Source organism: Cyprinus carpio, unplaced genomic scaffold (assembly GCF_018340385.1).
Source record: "Cyprinus carpio isolate SPL01 unplaced genomic scaffold, ASM1834038v1 S000006811, whole genome shotgun sequence".
Lineage (NCBI taxonomy): Eukaryota > Metazoa > Chordata > Actinopteri > Cypriniformes > Cyprinidae > Cyprinus > Cyprinus carpio.
The window spans coordinates 956,225-979,417 of record NW_024879397.1 but is presented as its reverse complement, the minus strand read 5'-3'; the positions used below and the strand labels follow the sequence as shown (position 1 = coordinate 979,417).

Genomic DNA, 23,193 nt, shown 5'->3' with positions numbered 1-23,193 from the left:
TTATTCTGTACCCTGAGTTTGGATACAGTCTCTGTGTTTTTGGGGAGACAGTCCTGGTGTCTGTTGTCCAGCTTCGACCACTTAAACCCAGTCTGACCATTACATTACACAATAGAGAAAATAATATATATGTTTTACATGAAAACGAAGAAAAAAAACTTTGCTGAATTGTCGATGTTAACTCATTAACATAGAATTTGCATGCAGGTTGTCTTTGAAAATGAAAACTGTGAAATAAAAGAGGAATTAAAATGACAAGTAAAATTTACATTTAAGTTTGAATTGTGTCACTATTACTGCGTGAGCGTTAATTAAGAGCTTTGTAAAAACTGTATTTGTAGTTTCTTTTTCACGTTTGGCTTTTCATTTAATATTGGCAGTCTTGCCTCGAGACTGTATTGAAATGAAATGTGCTGAAATCATCAATTGCATTTTTATTTTTCAATTTTTGACAGGGATGTCACCGTGTGAAAATGAAATTGTTTAATTTCATTCTCAATTTTGTACATATTTTGCATATTTTTGTGTGTACAGTTTTCTGTAAGAAATCGCTTTAATCTGGTTTTAATTTTCATTTTAATAATTTAATTTATTTATTTAAATTTGGCAGAAAATGCCTTCCATTGGTTTTAATTTTCATTTTAATCATTTAATTTATTTATTTAAATTGGCAGAAAATGCTAGTAAACAAAACGATCGGATTAACACTATTAACAGCATTTATGCAATCAAACTTACAGCAAAATGTGGTAGTTCTGTATGTCTGTCTTCTGGGTTAGCATCATCTGAGTCCTCTGAGGGGTTGCATCATTCTTCTCAGGTGGTTCTGGATCCAGACTGGAGCTTGGTTGTAGATTATAGTATGTAGATACTAAAAGTATGTAAATACTGAGCTGCTGTTCCAGCCAAGTAAAATTAATTCGTTTAACCCAAGCTAAAGAATAATAATGCGCATTGATCAGATATAACTGCAGTACAAAATTATGAGATGCATTATTTGAATGCTTGGCCAAAGAGGTGTGTTTTTAATCTAGATTTAAACCAGAGAGAGTGTGTCTGAACCCCGAACATTATCAGGAAGGCTATTCCAGAGTTTGGGAGACAAATGTGAAAAAGCTCTACCTCCTTTAGTGGACTTTTGCTATCCTAGGTACTATCAAAAGTCCAGCGTTTTGTGACCTTAGGGAGCGTGATGGGTTGTAGCGTGGTAGAAGACTAGTTAGGTACGCAGGAGCTAAGCCATTAAGGCCCTTATAAGTAAGTAATAAAATTTAAATGAATTAATGAAAATAAATGTAAAATTGAATTAGGATTGTTTAAAGCTGTGGTTCTCAAAGTGTCAGGCCCCCTCTAACATAGTGATTACGCAGGGAATACTAAATTAAATATTAATGTTAATACATTTTTAATTTAATCTTTGTGAGTAAGGTCTTTTTTTTTACATTTAAGTACAGTACAGTTATGTAACTTTTGTTATAACACATTTTATTTTTAACTTTAAGTTTCATTCACCTGTATGTAAGCACAGTGCAGTGTTATGTTCAAACTGTTATTGTATTTACAATGTTAAAGTGGCTGAAAACAATAAATATTCTTATTAGGAAATAAAACTGCCTCATGTTTGAACTGTAGAGCTGTAGATGAATAGTTAGGACTACTACGCTGCTGAAATTAATGTTGGTCATTATGGTGGAAACTTAGAGAGACAAATATTTTCTGAAGTGGTACTTGGTATAAAAAGTTTGAGAAGCACTGGTTTAAAGAAATGCTATAAAATGAAACCCTGGTTTTTAAGAACTTTTCAGTAAAACCATTTTTTCTTTCTTTCCCCTTGTAGAGTCATCATGGATCCAGCTTATTACTGGCACATTGCTAATGAATTGTTTCATCTGCTGCATTGCACTGTCACTTCTGCTAGAGATTCATTGAGCTTTTGTGATAGGTTGGTGATTTTACTTAGTTTAATAAAAATGTATTTAATTTGATTTTACTTGTTTTACTACACTGTATTTCTAGTGTTCTGATTAAAACAGAGTAACAGAAAGGACCTAGAGCTGGGACTCTTTCAAGGATCACCTGAAGCACAACTACACTATATGCACGAGGCTGTTGGTTTTAACATTTTATAGTCCCTTTTGGTAGAAATCACATTCTGCATTCCCCACGGTAAAAAAAGACACAGACCGGGGGGTTCCCCGTTAGAAATCACCCCCGTGGTGCCCCCCCAACACTGGACCCTTGGAATTGTCCTAATCATCCCTCCCCTTACAGCGTCGCTGGTTGAAGGTTTTTCCTTCTAGAACCGTGCAAACCACATTTTCACTGCACAAATGTACAAATGTCCTGTATGAGACACATTACTAAAACATGTTTTTTTAAAGAAACCGTAGTTTTCCACCAAAATAAAAAATCAGCTTGTTTCAGTCATAAAGGTACAAGGATTTCTCTTGCAAGCACAAAATATGCATTTATATGCAAAAATATGCCAATTTATTTGACAAAAACCTTTAAATATTATTGTATTTGGATTTTTCTTCTACAGGTTTTTAACAATACATCCATACATACTCTGCAAAATAAAGTCTGGGATTATTTTCATCTGTTTTTATACAGTATGTTTCCAAAATTAAACTGCTGTTTTACAATTTTGAGCATGTGGTAGTTTATTGAAGTTGATTGTAAAGTCATTGCTGCCGGTCATTTATTTTTAGCCTTTATAATGTACTACAGTGTTGATCTAAATGCAAACTAGGCTCTAATTGAACATACAGTTGTGTATTTATACATGGTGCAAGGTACGACGGTGAAACAATGTTGTGTTATCCACCTTGATTCACTTTTCAAAATCAACACTTAATTCAACAATAATCCAACGTCTCCAGAACGACCATAATTCACCCATGATGAAGGTCAGACGGTGAATCCACGTCATAATTTCAACATTGATGCAATTTGCAAAATCGAAAGGTAATTCCACGTTGATTCAACCCTGGTGCCTGAAGTTGGGTTGACACTGTTAAACTATTCACTCGTATCTTGTAGAGGGAGGAAGTGACGAGGAAGTTGACAGAGAGCCGCAAGTTTAATTTGATACAGATTGATTGATTTGTTATATATTCAGTTAAACAACATTCAGAGTACATCTGTGAGGAAATAAATTCATGGGTTATAACTTTTAATATTAAAGAATGAAATTCAATTCTAAGTGAAGATTTTAAAACCTTTATTGTTTGTTTTGGACACTTAAACTCCTCCTCGTCAGGTGACTCATGAAAGTGAAACTATTACAGCAGGTGTGTTTTTGTCGTATGAGGAAGTAAACTACATTAAGGAGAGAAAAACACAGTGAGTATCATGATTTAACAATCATCTTTGATAGCCAAAATCAATCCTGACTGGTTTAAAGTGAAGTACAACAATAAGCAGTGTCAGATATTTTTAAAAGTAGTTTAAATGACATTAGGAGATAAAACACAGAGTCTGTAAATCATCAGATTACACTTTTACTTTCATTTTAACACAGTGCTTGTCTGAATTAGTTTTTGCTGTTTGTGAATAATCTGATTCTGTGTAAATAATGTCAGGATGAAATAGTTTTTCATGTGTGCAGGTCACTGCTGTGGACTGACTGTTGAGACAGAGGTGGATTTGATAAAAATTAACTGAGATGATTCATAACTGACTCTGTGATCAACATCTGGATCTGCTTTTAGATGAAACCATGGCCTCCAGAATGAATCTCTCTGAAGAAACATGACACACAGATAAAGACAGTCAAGAGGTGAGAAAACCTGAAATGTTTCACATTTTTTAGACTCTTCTGTTGAGTCCAAGGTGAGATATTATGAGTGTCATATATACTGTAGGTGTGGTGTGTTATGGATATTGTCTCCAGGTGTTTCTGTTGCTGCTGGATGTTTCTGTGTCTTTATCTATATGTATGTATTGGTCCATTTTATTCTATAATACATGAATGAAAAGAGCACATTTGGCAGATTCCTTTTATTCATATAAAAATAATACTTTAATCTTTTAACTCTCAAGTCACAACAGACTCCTCAAGTGAAAGATGAACATTAAGGGAGTTTGAAACAGTGAAGGGTGTTTCTGTCAGAGCAGAGTGAGATTTTCAGAAACAGTTTTGTATTGCTGTTATATTTCAGTCTGTGTCAGAATGAATCTCCTGAACCCAGCTGTGTGTCCATGAAGAGTGACACGTCAATGGAGCCTCCAATGCAATTCAGCTCGGGAGACACATCTGCTGATCTGAGGTGTTGTTTAGTTTACAGTATGAGAAATATATATGATATTTATGATATTCATTAATTTACTGATGTGTTTTAAATACATTACTACATGTTTACAAAAATATTCAATATTTGTTTAACTACAGTCAAAAACATAAAGGACCGGAATCACAAACAGCAAAGAAGAACTTAGACTCCATTTTCAAGGTTGGTTTTTTTTGTGTGTGTGTGGGTGTGTGTGTGTGTGTGTGTGTGTGTGTGTGTGTGTGTCTGTCCGTGTGTGTCCGTGTGTGTGTGTGAACACAATAATCCTCTGGGTAAAAGTATAAAAAAATGAAAAATCTGTGAAATCCTCTCTGTAATAGTCATGTTTACTTTCCTGCACACACGTAAGATAAGTTGTAGGCCACTATAAAGCAGATCAATGTCTCTAAAGTAGAGAAGATGAATCCAAATGTAACCTGACTGCTGCACAAAGATGAACATCAATCTAACAAACAGCCAATCCAGTCAAACTCTCTCTTTTAACCTCAGTATCTGTAGACGCTGATGTTTGAGCATACAGTGGAAGTGATTAGCAGGTCTGATATAATTCAGTGATGTTTATTAGTATTCATGCTTTAACTCTTGTGTATTGATCCTTTGGTTCACCTTCTCTGTGACTGAATGCAGGTTTATTGTTTGAATATTTGCTATGATTTCAGGAGATTGAGCACAAAATCATCTCTGAGTTAAGATGTTTTAAGAGACTACTGAGTCCAGATTACCCAGAATGCTCTGAAAGAGACCGTTATGATGATGAGGGTCATAGCAGAGTCAGAGAGGGGCTTCTGAAGATCACACTGCTCATCCTGAGGAAGATGAACCAGACAGACCTCGCTAACACACTACAGACCAGTAAGAGCTCTGGATCAGCAGATTATAGCCTGTGTTTTTATTATCAACCTTCTGTCTTCAGTCACTAATGTTCCTGAATGTCACGACACAATCTAATATCTAACATATCAAACCTGAAATACATTTCTAACATATTGCTCTGCCAATAACAACAATTATTTCCTTTGCTCAGAACTGATGCCTGTGTATCAACAAAAAATCAGATCCAGACTACAGGATAAATATCAGAGAATCAGTGAAGGACTGTCCAATCATGGAGACTCAACACGTCTGAATGAGATCTACACAGAGCTCTACATCACAGAGGGAGGCAGTGGAGAGGTCAATAATGAACATGAGGTGAGACAGATTGAGAAAGTGTCCAGGAGACCAGAGACACAGGAGACACCAATCAACTGCAATGACATATTTAAACCCTCCCCCTGGACAAGACCAAACCCATCTGATGTGCTGACTAAAGGGGTCGCTGGAATTGGAAAAACAGTCTCTGTGCAGAAGTTCATTCTGGACTGGACTGAAGGAAAAGCCAATCAGGACGTTCATTTTATATTTCCACTTCCTTTCAGGGAGCTGAACTTGATACGGAAACGTCTCAGTCTTGTGGATCTTCTAAACCACCTTCACACAGAAACCAAAGAATTTAATTCAGCAGATTATGAGGACTACAAAGTCATGTTCATATTTGATGGTCTGGATGAGTGTCGACTGCGTCTAGATTTCCAAAACAATCAGAGTTTGTCTGATGTGACAGAATAAGCTTCAGTGGATGTGCTGCTGACCAACCTCATCAAGGGGAACCTACTTCCTTCTGCTCTCCTCTGGATCACCTCTCGACCAGCTGCAGCCAATCAGATCCCTCCTGAGTGTGTCCACCAGCTCACAGAGGTACGAGGATTCAACGACCCTCAGAAGGAGGAATATTTCAGGAAGAGAATTAATGATCCGAGTCTGACTGATAGAATCGTCACACACATCCGATCATCAAGAAGTCTGTTCATCATGTGTCACATCCCAGTCTTCTGCTGGATTTCAGCCGCTGTTCTGGAGAGGATGATGGGTAAAGCAGAGAGTGCAGAGATCCCCAAGACTCTCACACAGATGTTCACACACTTCCTGATCTTTCAGACCAAACTGAAGACACAGAAGTATGATGGGAAATATGAAATCGATTCTGATCAGGCTAGAAAGACTATTCTGTCTCTAGGAAAACTGGCTTTTGAACAGCTGGAAAAGGGGAATGTGGTATTATGTGAGGTGTGAATTAGATTGTGATGAGTTGATGTCAGAGAAGTGTCCGTGTACTCAGGAGTTTGTACCCAGATCTTCAGAGAGGAGTTTGGACTGCAGCTGGGGAAGGTGTTCAGCTTTGTTCATCTGAGTATTCAGGAGTTTCTTGCTGCTTTATTCAAGCTGCTGTCCTTTTTCTGAACAAAACACAGGACTGAAGAATGTGCTCAGGTCACCAATGAGCGTTTACTGAAGAGAGAAGTGGGACAAGGACTTACAGAGTGAGAACGGACGCTGGGATCTTTTCCTCCGGTTCCTTCTCGGTCTCTCACTAGAGTCTAATCAGACTCTCTTACAAGGCCTCCTGAGAAAGACAGTAAGCAGCTCTGATATCAATCAGGAAACAGCTGCATACATCAAACAGAAGATCAGGAAGAATCGCTCTCCAGAGAAATCCATCAATCTGTTCCACTGTCTGAATGAACTGAATGATTGTTCACTAGAGCAGGAAGTACAAACATATCTGAGCAGAACAGATGTCCGTCGTCTCTCTGGAGTCTCTCTGTCTGCTGCTCAGTGGTCGGCTCTGGTGTTTGTGCTGTTGAACTCAGAAGAAGATCTGGAAGAGTTTAAACTGAGTAAATATGAACGTTCAGAAGAATGTCTTCTGAGGCTGCTGCCAGTGATCAAAGCATCTAGAAAGATTGAGTGAGTATTTTACAGTGTCTTTGTTTTATTGACTTTATTTTATACAGCAGGTCTGTGTTTCTCTACACTGTTTCTGTATATTTTGAGGTCTTTCTTATTTGACACACTCAGCTAACATCACAGATGGCTCTACTAATGATCTGATGAGTTGAATCAAGTGTGTTTGATAAGAGAGATTCATCCAAACTGTGCAAAGTTGAGGTTCCTTCAGGAACAGGGTTGTGACTCTGATTTTACAAATATTGGATTGGGATCATCATCAATCACTTAAAAGTTGCATTCAGGTTTGTTTCAATCAAATTATTCATAAGTATAATAATCCTTTTTTAATTAATTTAAATCATTAGACAAAATGTTTTTTAGTAAAACTGAGGAAAAAGTAAAAGATCTTTAGTCAAAGCCACTCGAGGAACAACAGATGCATGTAATCATGTGACAGTCATTTATGGTGCTGCCTTTTTACTTTTTTTTTTTTTTTCTCCAGAAAAATTTATTTAAAAAATATAAATATATTAACATGGATAAGGCTAGCTTGTATAATTTCATGACATTTTGTTTGTACATCAGATATACATGTGCAGAAATCTTCAATAACATTAACCATGTTTAATTTGACAAAATTCAGTACTTTCTTGAATCAGCAAACTATTGTCTGGTCAATAAGACTGAGCCTCAAATCATCTGATAAATGTTGCAAAAAATAAATAAATAAAACAAACTATACAACACTAACAGTTTACACAACTTCCCAGGAGTAAGGACTCATTTTGGCTAGGGATGCACCGGTTGACCGGCCATAAATCGGAACCGGCCGGTTTTTGCTTAAAATACGCGATCGGCGATCGACAGGTTTTTGGTGTTTTTTCGGCCAATTTTTCTGGAAGTGCGTCCGCGTGCACAGACTACATTGTAATCATTCGCTATCATGTCGTTTTGTGGAAGTATTTCGAAATCTGTGCGCAGAACACGGGCAGCCGTTCAGCACTGGAAGTGCACATAGACAGTAAAAGAAATGGACACAGCGACCCCATTGGAACTCAATTGAGACAAATGAAGCCCATTTTTAGCGATTTTTAGCACTTCCGTTTCTGACGCGCAGACTCAAACTAAGCTTGATGACGTCAGCAACCTGTCTGACAGATGTAAATCTTCTAGTAGCTGTGCGTGCAAACTGCCATCGTTAATCTTGCAGAGACGGCGAGCTTGAGCCTGATCAGAATAAACTCATATGTCTGTGTGTGTGTGATTTTGGAAATCAAATCGTATTGTATAGTAATAACATAATATAATATAATAACATAATATAATATAATAATATTATAATAATTATATATCATGTCATATTACACTATATATAATTACAATATGACATCTTACATTAAAACATTATAGGCCTGACGAAGTGGCTAAAATCGACTTTTATTATTATTATCGACTGAAATTATAGCCTATTTTTGGATTGTAATCGTTTGCCTTTCTGCAGTACTTAGTCATTTTAGTTAGTTTAGTTATCTTATTTTGAACACACACACACACACACACATATATATATATATATATATATATATATATAAATAACAGATAACAAAGAACATACAATCATCCAAAATGATTAAAAGTGATTCAAATAGCACATGCACACATACATGAATAAACGCACACATTAAAAAAATGTTTGTTTCCTTCTATCTACATCAAACCGAATAGTAACCCATCCAAAACAGACATATATATCCCAGGAACCATACTGTCAGTGTACAATATCCCCTCGAGTCATTTTCGTATCGATTCAATATAGGCTCTTCATTTATAGTCTCTTAAAATTGCTTATTGTTCTACATGATTTCATCTCTTCACGTAAAACATTTGCCCATAGGCTAATATTCAAATAATTGTGAGCTAGGTGTTAAATCATGCAGTTTTGGCTAATAAATCATGGTCAAAAAACACTTGAACAAAAAACTTTTTTCTTTATTTCACGTTATGTAGGCTATGACATTTTGTAGATGGCTTCGGACCAGGATGAAAGGGATCACATTCATCTTCAAGCGTAGATCTGTAAATAAATAAAGGAACGTTAACCGCAATTGACATTGAGATTTTTCTTACACAGCCTGTATAATTTCCTGATAATTTCTCCATTCCCCGTCAATATACCGGCCGTTACCCATACTTCATTATTTAATGAAGTAGATAAATTATTAAAGTTCGTGGATAAAAGCTACTTCATATGTATTCACTTGCCATATACCGAATTATTTCCAATTCCCCAAAAACGTTGTTGAAATATTTTGTCCCGTTGCTTTTATGGACTCTATATCTATGGGCTTCTCTCTTGACGTCTCCCCAATTGCCTGCGAGCTTCTCCTCCTGTCTGTACGGTAATTTCTCTACTGTGCGACAGAGAGTCGAGTGGTTATGACGCAATCGTTAGCCTATTTTTACAAAAACTGTTTCTACGGGGCAATAATGTAACATAGAAGGTAATGGAGCCCTTTATACATTGTCGTGTATCTTTAGAAATAAATAATGTAAGAGTGTTGTCTTTATTTTATATATGTGTAAAGTTATTCGCTGTCAAAGTGACGCCAAAATGAATGGGAGTCAATGGGATGCTAACGCAAGTGAAGTTCTGCTACAAGATGGCGGCACGCGGCCGACTTCAACTTCCGGTCGACTTCCTTCCTGCCTGGAAGTGCAGAGCTACATGTCTGAGGCACAAATAGCAGGAAGTGCAAAAGAAGCACAAAATAAGAGCCCCTTTCCTGTGTTCACTGAAGTTGCGCGAGCTTACTGTACCTGCACAAGCGTAGACAGTGAAGGGATGTTCAGCTCAACTTCTCGCGTGTTGGATGAGAAACGAAACAGACTAAACTGTGACAAAGCTGAAATGCTTTTTTTTTTTTTTTTTTTTATTGGTAGAACTTGCATACACATTTGAAAAGCCAGAAGTAAACGTCAGTTCTGTATAGGATGATTATTTTTATTTTACCTTAAAATTACATAGACTTAATTTGATTTAAAAATCACCTGCTGTAGCACACTGAAAAAAAAAGTGTTTCATTCATCTAATTAAAATATTTTAGGGTAATGAATCACATCTATATTTTTTAACTTGAGACAATAGTTATTTTTTTTTTTATTGGCTCAAGTAAAAAAAATATAAATGTGAATCATTACCCTATTTTTTTTTAATTGGATGAATGAAACACTTGGCATCTTTGTTTTATTTGCACCAAAATTATTTGATTTTAACATTTTTTAATAATTTATTTATATAGCATACTTTTATTTAGTCTCACTGGTAAAGACCTTTTTTTTTAAACCAAATTTAAAAACTAAAACAAATACTGAATGCTGATTAAGAAACATCTTCTTGAATGTGTGTTGATTGTGTTGTTTAGATTGAAGAACTATGCAGTTGTTGCTTTTAATTTCACATGGTTACAGTTAATCTTTTAATTTAAGGCCAGTTCTATGTAGTTTCAACCCAATTCAAAAACAAAAGCTAAATGCTGATGTCTGTACCATCTGTGTTTGTATTGAATGTAGGCTACTTACTGTGCAGTCACTGCCGTTAATTTCAGATGGTTACAGTTATTGTTTTCAATAGCCAAAAGCCAGTTTGGCCTATTAAATACCAAATAAACATCTTGTTTATGCAAACTTTCCTTCTTTCTCGTTTGTTGCTTAAAGAAAAAAAAAAAGGAAATCGGTATTGGAATCGGCCATGAAAAATCATGATCGGTGCATCCCTAATTTTGGCATCAAGTGAGACTCCAGTTGGGCATTAATTGTAATCTTGACTAACTTGTAACCGTTATTAACAAGTGTTTGTACAGCACAAGTTGATCTTTGGTTGACCAATCAGCAGAAAGATGTGTTTCATGTCCACCTACATGTGGAGATAAAATATTAACCATTTTCTATCCTGAAAAAAATGGAAAAATCAAGCCAAATTCTTTATGTGTGTGTGTATATATATATAATGAAAAAGGTGCTGCTTTCTCATTTTCTATCCATCTATTTCTATTCTTTTTTTTTCTGTTTTTTTATATATAGAATTCTATTTTTTCTGTTTTCAGTATTAAATCAGGAAAACAAATGATCACAATGTACTCGGTCTGTACAGCTCCACTATAAGCAGACTGAATACAAATAAAATACAAAATCTTCTTCAGTATTTAAGGTTAAGACTCCAGTAGTTTGGGAATATTTGTGTCCTGTTTGTTGAGTGAAATCTGAAGTAATTTCAGTTTGAGTCTGAAGTCTATTAAAATGGGACTTGACTCTGAGTCACTCTCTGTGTCTGGTTTAATAATTGATATCTATAAATTGTATTACATCTGTGTTTTTCAGCAATTATATTGGACGCATGAGTCAAGCTCTAATAACTCATTTTTAATCTTCTGTATATTCTCTGCAGTCTCTCCTGGTGTGGTATTACACAGAAAGGCTGTGCTGCTCTGAGTTCAGCTCTGAGATCAAACCCCTCACACCTGACAGAACTGAATCTGAGCCGTAATACACCAGGAGACTCAGGAGTGAAGCTGCTCTCTGCTCTACTGGAGGATCCACACTGTAAACTGAAGACACTACGGTGAGTCTCATCACATCTCAGTAACTATAAGGTTTGGAGTAAAAAGTAAAAACTCAGATGTATTTTCTATAGAAGTGGTTTTGTTTGCTGCCTTCTCACCCTCAGTTCAGACCCTTTAAACTCTCAAGCATCCTTCTGGACAAAAACATAAAAAAAAAACTCCTTAATTTGTCCTTCGTGGACAAATTGGCACCCATAGGAAATGAATGGGAAATACATACAAACGCACAAACCCATGTACAAACCCCTGAATGAGCAAATAACAGTGAGGTTTTTATTTTTAATTTTGTCAAATAAAAACATTCACTCCCACAAAGAACTGAATGAGCCAATAACTGAGCTTTTTTGTGCCACTTAGCACACACACACACCAAGACACATTTTAGGTCAAAAAACAAAACAAAACCATTTAAATATCACAGAATAAATATATAACTCATTGTTATGACCGCTAGGGGTCAGCCGTAACAGGAAAAGGAAGAGAGTCTCAGAACCAGAGAGATGTTGAATAAGAATTTATTAACAAGTTGGGGTTTAGCTTCAGGGGCAGACAAGGCCAAAATAACAAACAAAAATTCTCTTTTTTTAAACCCTCTACACTTCCTAAATCAAAATTAAAGAAAAAAATAAATAAATAATAAGTTTCAACTTACCGGACTCCCTAAACCAAAACAAAGTGAAAAGTGACTTTGAAATAAAAAAAACCCTTACATCCCTCAACTTGACAAAAACGATTTACAAAATATTTACAAGAGATATATACAAGTTAACAACCAACAATTTACAATCAGTATCCAAAATCGTAGTCAATCAGGCTTGGGTCGAGTTGACAAGAAATAACACAGAATGGAGCCAAAAAAAGACTCTATAACAGAATTAACACAGAACACAATAACATTCACAATCTTAAACACCAAAACACTATCTCTCTGGTAAGACACTCAAAGACTTAAACAAACAACGACAGCAAGGCACAAAGGCAAACTACAGCCCCCATTGAGTGTTTGGGGCAGTCCTTAAATCGCTATTGTGAGTCAGGGCCGTCGGGCGTTGACTCGGACTATCACTCTGACTCTCCCTAGATGTGGGTGAAAGTTGAGGGTGAAAATAGAATTGAAATGAATGAAATATAATGGTTTATTTGCGTTGCCAAATACATAGGCTTTCAAGCATTATGATGCTACTATAGCAACAATTTAGGACAGACTGTTTCACAAAGTCGCATTTTCTACTCTGACACAAATTCCTGCGCAAGCGGTGCAACTACCCAGCAAGCAATTTTCGGTTTAAAAGACGTCTATTAGCTGTCTAAATACAGCCCAGACGTCTAGGCTAAAACAAGCCTGAATTTGGGCTGTCAGTGAAAATTCAAAAGACGTTTAACCATAATCATCAAATCGACAGATTATGAATGCCTACATAATAGATAACAAAACAATACCTAAAATATTTTTTGTTAACTAAATATAACATGTTCTTCTCATAAATAGCATAAAAAGTAAGATTTTAACTTGTAATAAAAAAAATGTAATAAAGGACAACCAATATTCGTACAACTTATGACATGGAAAAATATTAACTCCAATACAGATCACGAGACAAACTATCAAGAGTGAAGTGATTAACTCTTATTTTTATTTCTATAGCCCCCCCCCCCCCCCCACTCTCCCTGGTGCTTGTTTAAAATGCTGCCCGATGGCATTCCTCAAGTCTAATTCAGTTTCCGTTGGGAAGTTGGTCATCACGGCATCTGCCAAGAAAGAAAAAAAATAAGCACGATAAAAGGCTTTTTGAACATCATCATGTTTTACTTTAATTACATCAATTGCGACGGAGTGTCTTTCTATTTTTCTTTGATGATAGGGCTTGGTAATATAGAGCTGACATATATAGTCTCAGTATATACAGATTTGGAAAATATATTTTTATCAGTAGAGACTGATGTCATAAAGAAAAGACATTAAATCGTTAAGCCTAAAGACAGACATAAGCTCTCTGAGCAATGTTTACATGCAAACACACGCACATACCTGTAATGACCGAGAACAGAGTGGTCTCCTGCAGTGTACCACCCTCCTTCATGTTAAAAGTAGACACAAGACAGTTTTGCAAAATCCTAAAACATAAAAAAAAGGGTAAACAATTGGTAACAAATACTGACCTCAGTTTTAAGCCAGTTTCTCCACTGAGCCATATCTGTACTACACAATACGCACACACACAAACAGAATTAGTCAACACTGTGCATAACAACAAGAAAACTGCTATAGCTACTTTTATTCCTTTGTGTGTTGAATATGGTGTTTTGTTCTGCATATTTATTGCTGTGCTTTGTTACTGTATAATTATCAATAAAACTTATAGTGCATTTAAATCAAAGAACGTGGATCACATCACTCCAGTTCTGAGGTATTTATACTGACTTCCTGTCTGTAAAAAGCATGTACTTCAACGTAATATGCTAGATTTATAAAGCACTGAAAGTTTTAGGGCCTCTCAGCTCTGCTTTCTGTCCCCAGTGACAAAACTACATTTGGAGAATTAGGATTCAGTTTTTATATGGAACAAAATGCCAGAAGCGGAAAGACTTTACTATTTGCATCTAATAATTTCTGTGAATTATTAATCTCTCACATTGCACTTATTACAGGGTGTTTAGAGGTATGTAAATGCATAAAGTTGACTGAGGAATATGACTGGTACAACATTCCTTCCACAGTCGATATAAAAACATTTAGACCACGTATCTTTGTGATTGCCATCGGGATATGAAGAGACTTTAAACCAACATAACACAAAGTGCTTTTGAACCAAATCCCTTGCCTTTGAGATAACCACAGAATGGCGTACTCTACCCTGCTATCTGCTATAATTTCACGGTCCCTACAAGATATCAAATGTAGAATGGCAACATGTCAAAGAGATAACACAGATACTTACAAAAAACCCCCTAAAAATGTCCTTATTTCTGTTGTCTGTCTGTTGATTGTCAGCGTCGTTGCTCACGCGTCCTTCTCCTCCTGCAGCTTTTGATCACGTGTTGCTCTTCAAAAAAAGCTCATGGCACCGGCGGTATTGTTTATCGCGAGATCTGGCCGAATTCTCTACCAACTTCCAAGTCTCGCGTTGGCAGTGGCCATGTCTCAGTAGGGCAAATTGCCATCTACAGGTTGGGATATGTAATTGCATGTTTATTTAACAAAGTAAAAAAATCTAATCGGGAAATGTAATGTGTGACAGCAAAAATAATGCAAATTAAAACTTGGCCAAAAATTACCTGGTTGTTATGATGTCATGCATCCCACAAGCTGTACATGTAAACAGTTTTAGACTAGCTGGTTCAATATAGGGCTATAGCCAAGTCGTTGAAATTAGACCACAGATTGCCTTGATTTCACCCATACACAGCCTGTCCAATTCAGGGATAAATCGTGGCTACAGATGTCACGAAATAACACTTATTGTCTAGATATTATTGATACTGAACATGATGGGAACCATCTCGTGCTGCCTGGGCAAAAACTGTCATATATTTCGCAACTTGCAAAAATTACATAAATCCAAATTCAAGGTTAAAGATGAGACATAGCCAAATATCGAGTCATTTATAATAATAATTTAACCGAGATCTTTATTTTTATTTTTGCCTAATTCAATATTTAACAATATGCTGTAAAATAATTACATAAACTATATAATAATTCTAATTGTAATGTTTCAAAAATGTACTTGTATTTGATAAGCTGCGTGGTCAAAAATTACATGTAAACAATTTTAAGGCTCTTTTAGCTATGCTCATCGCTGGTATAGGGCTATAGCCAAGCCGTTAAAATTAGACACATATAGCCTCAATTTCGCCCAAGGGCTAAAAGCAGACTACACGTAACCCGTCCAGTTTAGAGCTCATATAGACCGTGTCAAGAAATTACACTTATATTTTTGTAGATGTTATAGACACTGCGAACATGATGGGATATGAACCATGCACTGCCTGGACAAACACTAGTGGCTCAGTTTGGACTATGAGTGGGCTACACACAGCTGCTCTGACGACGAGCTAAATAGCGGCTACGCTCAGGCTACTTGTTGAACATGTCAAAGAAATGAAACCAAACACCTTATAAACGCTGTTGACTTTTATGGAGCGAATTTTGTGACAATATTCATCAAACAAATCCAGCATTTTGCAAATAAACACAATTTGCTTTGCAAAGAAAAACTCGACTTTCAAACAAACGCAAAGTGATTTGCAAATACAAAATTCTATTTGAGAGAAATTGCAGAGGTATGGACAAATATATTTATAGTGTGTTACAACTGTGAGACTCATTTGCATTTTTATGAGGAATCTTGGTTTGATTTTCTCACAAATGCATATGCAGGCAGATTTTCTCACATGCGTCAAGTTGGATTTTCTGACAAATGCAATTGAGCAAGTTTATTTTCCAAAAACAACAGATGGCGCTGTTGGTCAATTTACGCTAGTCTCCTGAGATCCGAAACATCTGTTTACCTTTTCAGACCAATATGAGAAGATATCCTCGCTGTCCAGAGTGTGTCTTCACCCACTAATTTCTATGATGAAGCTTGACGTTTTGATGGCATTTTTCGGGGGCATCTACATGCTTACCTGGCTGACCTCAGATCATTAACATGTGAACAGAGTGCTAGCGATAATGAGGTGAAACAGGAGAATCTTTACCTCTCCTTACTTTTATACGGATTATATAATCAGAGAATATTTGTTTTCAATTTGAATTGGTTTTAAAATTAGACGTTTTAGGCTTTCTACACATAGATGTACCATGTATGTGAGGCACATATTTACTGAGATTCAGGTTGTTTTATTCAAGAAAGTTCCCAGAGACTGAGACTGCAGAGAGCGCGCCCTGTTTGTTTTCTTTATTTTACAAAAGTACATTCTTTTGTTGACTATACACAAATAAACGCAGACCCTTTGCAGTTTCAAACGATGCCATTCTCGTATCTGTAATTTAAATTATTTTTGTGGGCATCAACAAAACAGCACAAAACGCACTGGCACGGTCTTCGACCCCAAAGATTAGTTTCTAATTATTACATTATCCTTCTGAAATACTGGTAAACCACTATTTATTAAAATGCTGAATTTAGTATTCTATCAGCGTGAACTTGATCTGTCTCCCAAATTCACAGGACAAGAGTGACACCAGAAGATAAATATTCATCATGTTGCTTATCTAAAAAATATATAATTATTTTAGACACAAATGATTGCACAGTGTTAAAACATTTAAAAAGTTTTAGATATTGTACTAAATAATGTGATTTGCTTTAAAAATGTTATTAATAATTAATGACCTCTTGGGTGATATATCTGATACTAAATTAAATTGTCTAAGCATGCTTTTTTGGTACACAATATTTTTGTTATACATTGAACAATTTTATCAACATGTATATGTTCTATATCCCGTGATCCTACAGAGGATAAGAGGTATGGAGAATGGATCAGTTTTTATAGGGAAAGACCGCCTAGTTAAATGTTTAGCCATGTCATGACTGATTTTTGAACTAATCAGTCATGTTACCAACTTTACAGCCCTTATTGTGAATTTCACTGACAATAGTAGGGTCGCTTTGTGAAAACATCTAAATGGTTAATTATATAGTAAGACAGAAACTCACCTGTTCCCAACTCATGTTGGTCTGCTGTATTCCCTAAAAAGGTAAACAGGTGTTTCAGGTCTCAGGGGACTAGCATAAATTGACGGACAGCGCCATCTGCTGTTTTTGGAAAAGATAGTTTCTCAATTGCATTTGTGAGAAAATCTGCTTTAATGCATGTGGGAATATCTGCCTGCATGCATTTGTGAGGAAATCAAGCCAAGTTTCCTCACAAATGTGTCTCACAGTTGTAACGCACACTACATATATTTGTCCATACCTCTACATTTTCTCTCAAATAGAGTTTTGCATTTGCAAATCACTTTGCGTTTGTTTGAAAGTCGAGTTTTTACTTGCAAAGCAGATTTTGTTTATTTACAATACGCTGGATTTGTTTGATGAATATTGGCACAAAATTCGCTCCATAGACTTTGCTTACATGATGTGATATCATATATCTCACAAGTTATTTTGCCAAAAAACGACTTTTAACAAAATTCTGGGTTAGTTGGGCTACACATAACTGGACTGTATCTGGTCTATAGTTAACCGAGACGTTGAAATGACGGCTATTGCTGGGTAAGAAAGCAGAACTAGTAAGCTATGATAAAATATTTTTTCATGTTTAGCACAGGCCTATTTTAGGGATTTCCGCCTGGCATTTTTCCTACCCAAATTCAAAAGCTTCCCATACCCACATACAGAGGTGTACATACAAAAGTTTGGTATCATTTTACATTAAATCCTTTGAAATTACATAAAACACTGTTGAAATTGATACAAATGATTTTATATGTTGTCTGTGTTATAATAAATGTAAAAAAAAAGGCGCTTTTTGATTTTTTTTTTTTATAAACTGAAGTTTGAAATTGTATAGCTCAGGTTCTGAGAGGTCCAGCATCCTGCAAACAATTGTATTTGTTTCCAGCACATGTCAGCTAATAGAGGAAAAATGACATTTGTTTCTATCATAATCTATGCAAAAGTTATTCTATTCCATCTAAAGGGAGGAATAATACCCTTTTTGTATACATTTTCCGCATACCCACATTTGAAGTCTCCCCATACCCATATACAGTGGAATAAATGCAATATATTTATATCCTTTTACAGAAAACCCTTTGAAGTTACATAAAAAGCTGCTGTTTGTGGCAAATGTTATTATTTGTGTTGTTTTTCATATGATGAACCACCTCAATACAAGGCACTTTTTTTTGTGTGTTCTAAACACTGTCTTTGAAAGTAGATAACTCAGGCCCTGTGTGCTCTAGCAAACTGCATTACATTATAAAATATATCTGGTCTATCACAATCTAAAATAGAATCCACATTCTCCAGCTTTATATCATTTCATTCATGTGCATTCTGTATTGGTATACTGATTCAGAGCATCTGACCTCAGCATTCCTGTATCACTTCTGCACATTCAGCATCCTCTCTGTCTGTTTGGTCGCGAGCTGCGGGCTATCCGCTAACCGGAGCTGCTATATGGCCTTCAGAGCATCAAAGAAACACATATATGTTCATCCACACAGCACTGTAATAATCCATGTGTATTTACTGTATATTTACTGAAATGCATCATGTACTGTACTTTTTTGTCAATAAACAGTTTATCAGATTGTCAGCTGTGCTTTCACGTTTCAAAATAAAGATTCAAAGATAAAAAAAGTAAATAACACGCTTATAGCCTCATCAGACGCGCGTCCATTCCTCTCCACGGCGCCGGTGATCATCCATAACTTGTAATATGATTATTATAACTTGGTATTCTCCTAGACGCATATGCGAAAGCTTTTCCGCAAGCGAGCTTTGTATACAATAAGCCGAAAACTACATATCCCAGGGTCCACCGCAGTCATCCCCGGCGGACATGGAAGGGGTCACTCACTGCCCCCACCCTTCCCCGCTGATGACGCAGAGGTGTCAAATTCCACAGCTCTCACTGGACCACTGCTCAGAGTGACATCTGATCTGACTAATAGCGCTTCACAACCGAGCTCAGATTTATAGAACATAATTCTCTTCAACCCGAGAGCGCATTTGATATAGAAAGCGCGTCTTTTGAAGAAGCTGCACCTTTTTTTCCTGATGCGCGTCTGGCGATGAGCTAAATAGCGGCTATGCTCAGGCTACTTATTGAACATGTCAAAGAAATGAAACCAAACACCTTATAAACGCTGTTGACTTTGCTTACATGACATAATATCATATATCAAGTTATTTTGCCAAAAAACGACTTTTAACAAAATTCCGGACTGTATCTGGTCTATAGTTAACCGAGACGGTGAAATGATGACTATTGCTTGCTGGGTAAGAAAGCAGAACTAGTAAGCTATGATGAAATATTTTTTCATGTTTAATAGAGGGCGAGATGATTTAGCTGTATTGTTATTGTTTGTTGCTGTTCAAGTTGTTCTAACTTAAAATGATGCATTTAAATTGAACAAGCTATTTGCTGTCAACACATCAACTCATTATTGATAAAAAAATTGCAAAATACAAACACACACGTCTAAAGATCTGAACCGACACTTGAAAGTGTGATGTATAATAAATAACATTGGCATGAGATTGAGAAACAAATAGTTGCATTTCAATTCATCAGATCAAAACCACAGGGATTGTTTTTAATTTCATAACTCAATATGAAAATCAGAAGGTTGAACTCTGCATATTAACCCTGCACACGTTCACATGCACTCCCCCCACCATAGTGCAAGTCATGGTCAAAATGAGAAACCAAGATATAATATGTATATAATATCACATTTAGTTAGAAAAAATGAGTGTACTGTACTTCTGTATAATAAGATATAAATGGAATGCACATGGAAGCACAAAGATCTGAACCGTCAGATTCTAAATTTCATAGCGCAACATGACCAGACAAGAGTTAACATCAGAAGATCTTGAAAGTTTCCAAACTCTCTCCCATCATAATGCTATTTAGTGGTCATAAAACAAGAAACAGAAAAAGGAAAGTAAAAGCACTTGTCAATTTGAAGGAAAATGTGTACATACTGTATAAGAAAATGAGACGTGAAACAACATTTGTTTACATGAGAACATGCATATTCCAAGTCATGACATGATAAACTTTAATGTGCTTTCTAAAATGTAGTGAAAGGCACAAAAGAACCTAAAGTTCCTTAAAAAAAAAACACTACTTTTTATGAAAGAGTGCTGTGGAGCCGATGGACACATTATGAACATTGAAAAGTGAAAGTGACATGACATACATTTGTGCTCTGGATTTAACCCATCCAAAGTGCACACACACAGTAGTGAACACACACACACACCGTGAACACACACCCAGAGCAGTGGGCAGCCATTTATGCTGCGGTGCCCGGAGAGCAGTTCGGGGTTCGGTGCCTTGCTCAAGGGCACCTCAGTCGTGGTATTGAAGGAGGGAGAGAGCGCTGTACATTCACTCCCCACACCTACAATTCCTGCTGCTGTAGCGAGCACATGGTGGGAGCAGATGTTCTTCACAAGTTTTTGCAGAGCCTCAGTGGTGTATTTCATGTGCTTGAGGTAGTGGATGTTCACTGCATACAGACCCATTAGGAGTCCAAACACCTTGGGGACATGGGAGATGTCAGTGATGACGAGATGTCCAAATGAGAGCAATGTTGGTTATTCCTTGGGAAGCACATCACATTGCTGCTCCTCAGTTACAATCAGAATGCCCTCGTCAATTTCTTTCTCAACATCCCTAATTTCACCGGATGGCTGGGAAAACACAAAATATTACATTACATATTAAATTTATAACAAATGAACACACATATGTACATACACTATTAAAGTTGTGTGTTTTGTTAAAAGCACAGCTACCAATACATGAAAATTGTCGTTCACCCTCAAGTGGAAGATATTTTGAAAAATTTAACCAAAAATGAGTCAAAAGTAAATGGTGCTCCTCAACTTTTTCGTTTACAAACATTCAAAATAACTTCCTGTATTAAACTGTTAAAAGCCTGTACAAATTTCTTTGTTATGCTGAACACAAAGACTTTAAAATCCCAATGGGAAAATAAGTGGAAAATACATCCCCGGAACCAACTAGGCTAAAAAAGGGGGAAATTATTTTCTTCACTGGTATTCTACATGATTTCTGAATGTCATAAAATGTGACAAACCAATACAACAGATTAGTTTTTTTTTCTTAATCCAGTTCTAACTGTCTAATCTGTCCCACGATTTTAATAATGATCAGAAAATATATCGGTGTAAAGAGGTATTCCTTTTAAATAATAGTCTGTTGCACTGCATGTTCAGAGTAAAGCATGACTCTTTAAGGGTTAATTAACCCAAAAACGCATGTTTTACTCACCCTCATGGCATCGTAGGTTGTTTAGCCGTCTTCGGACGGGACTAGTTTTACAGGGGGTCGTTAGAGAAATCTGTGTTTCACAGACGTACTTGGTGATTTTAATCCCGTCCGAATCTGCCATGTCTGTGTTTTTCTCACACAACCTCTGTAATAATTCCAGAGCGAATTACCTACTGTTTTTCAGCAAACTCAGTGATCCTCTGAGAAAACTAATCCCGTCCGAATGCGAATTTCTGTGATTGCCGGTGATATTTTATTTCACAACGCGTTTCCTTGTGTGTTTTGGCCAACGTGAATTACTGTAGATGCTCTTACAGCGTGCATGTTTGATATATTTGCTTCCCGGCAAAGAAATAGTAATTATAAAAAAAATAAAAATAATAAAATCAAGAGCCAGATCACGTAAACTGTTAATATTGGCTATTGTAATATCAGCGTCAGGTAAGATTAACGGTACTCACGTTCATTTATGCACTCAGTTACATAATGTTTTAATTACAGATGTACCTTTATGAAAATTAAAAATCGGTTTAGCCTACTACAAAAAACAAATTAAACTAAAGAAACCACACATTAACATGGTTTTGCTATACTAGCCATTTAGTTTTTAGTATTTATTGTGTAATAATACTAATGTAATCAATCCGAATGACTAACGTTATATGCAATGCACGCGTACAGAGCGCATGATCTCTGTGACGCCCAGATGCACAAAACAGACCCTCCCACCTCTGTAATAAACACGAAGATGTTAGTCCTGTCCGAATTGGTACATGAAAATTGCAGACGTCAGGTGGTAAGAATCGAAACTCAAACGTAGTTTAGAAAACTAGTCCCGTCCGAATAGTGCTTATGACTTTCTTCTTTCAGACCAATCCAATCGGATTATATTAAAAACTATTCTTGCTCTTCCAAGCTTTATAGTGGAGGTATATGGTGTTTTTTTAAATATTCTTGCTCTTCCAAGCTTTATAATTGCAATAGGGTTTTTTTTTTTCAAGCAGCGATGAAAGGGCCCTCGCACCCGGGCTCACCACCAACCGTTGGCTATAGGAGAACAGCGAACGTTGGGCCATATGCTTATAAAAAGGCAAATATTTGTGCCACATTTCCTGCTTCCAACTGGTGGCGCTATGATTATAACTGAATATTGGCATGTAAATGTCTTCAGGCCAGGACTCTTACCAAACATGGAGATTTTAGTGTAGATGAGTATTTGCATGTTTATGTTTTTTTGCTGTTGCTATTATGTGGCATTAATACTATGGAAAATTTTTGGCCTAAAGATGAGTTCAGGCCAGGACCCACATCAAACACAAGAAGTTTGGGCAGACCGGATATTGCATGTTTAAGTTAGTTTAAAACAAGTAATTTCTTGTCGCCAGCACGTTTTTAACTGAAATATTGGCCTTAAAATCTGTTGAGACTAGGAATCTTATCAAACATGTGAAGTTTAGGGCAGATCAGACATTTCATGTTTAAGTTAGTTTAAAATAAGCCATTTCCTGTTGCCAGCAGGTGGCGCT

At 36.3% G+C, this 23,193-nt stretch overlaps 1 pseudogene; it reads left to right on the top strand.

Moving 5' to 3' along the window:
• The first annotated feature begins 3,553 nt into the window (after nt 1-3,553).
• LOC109101285 overlaps nt 3,554-23,193 on the top strand; it is a 51,876-nt pseudogene continuing 32,236 nt past the window's right edge.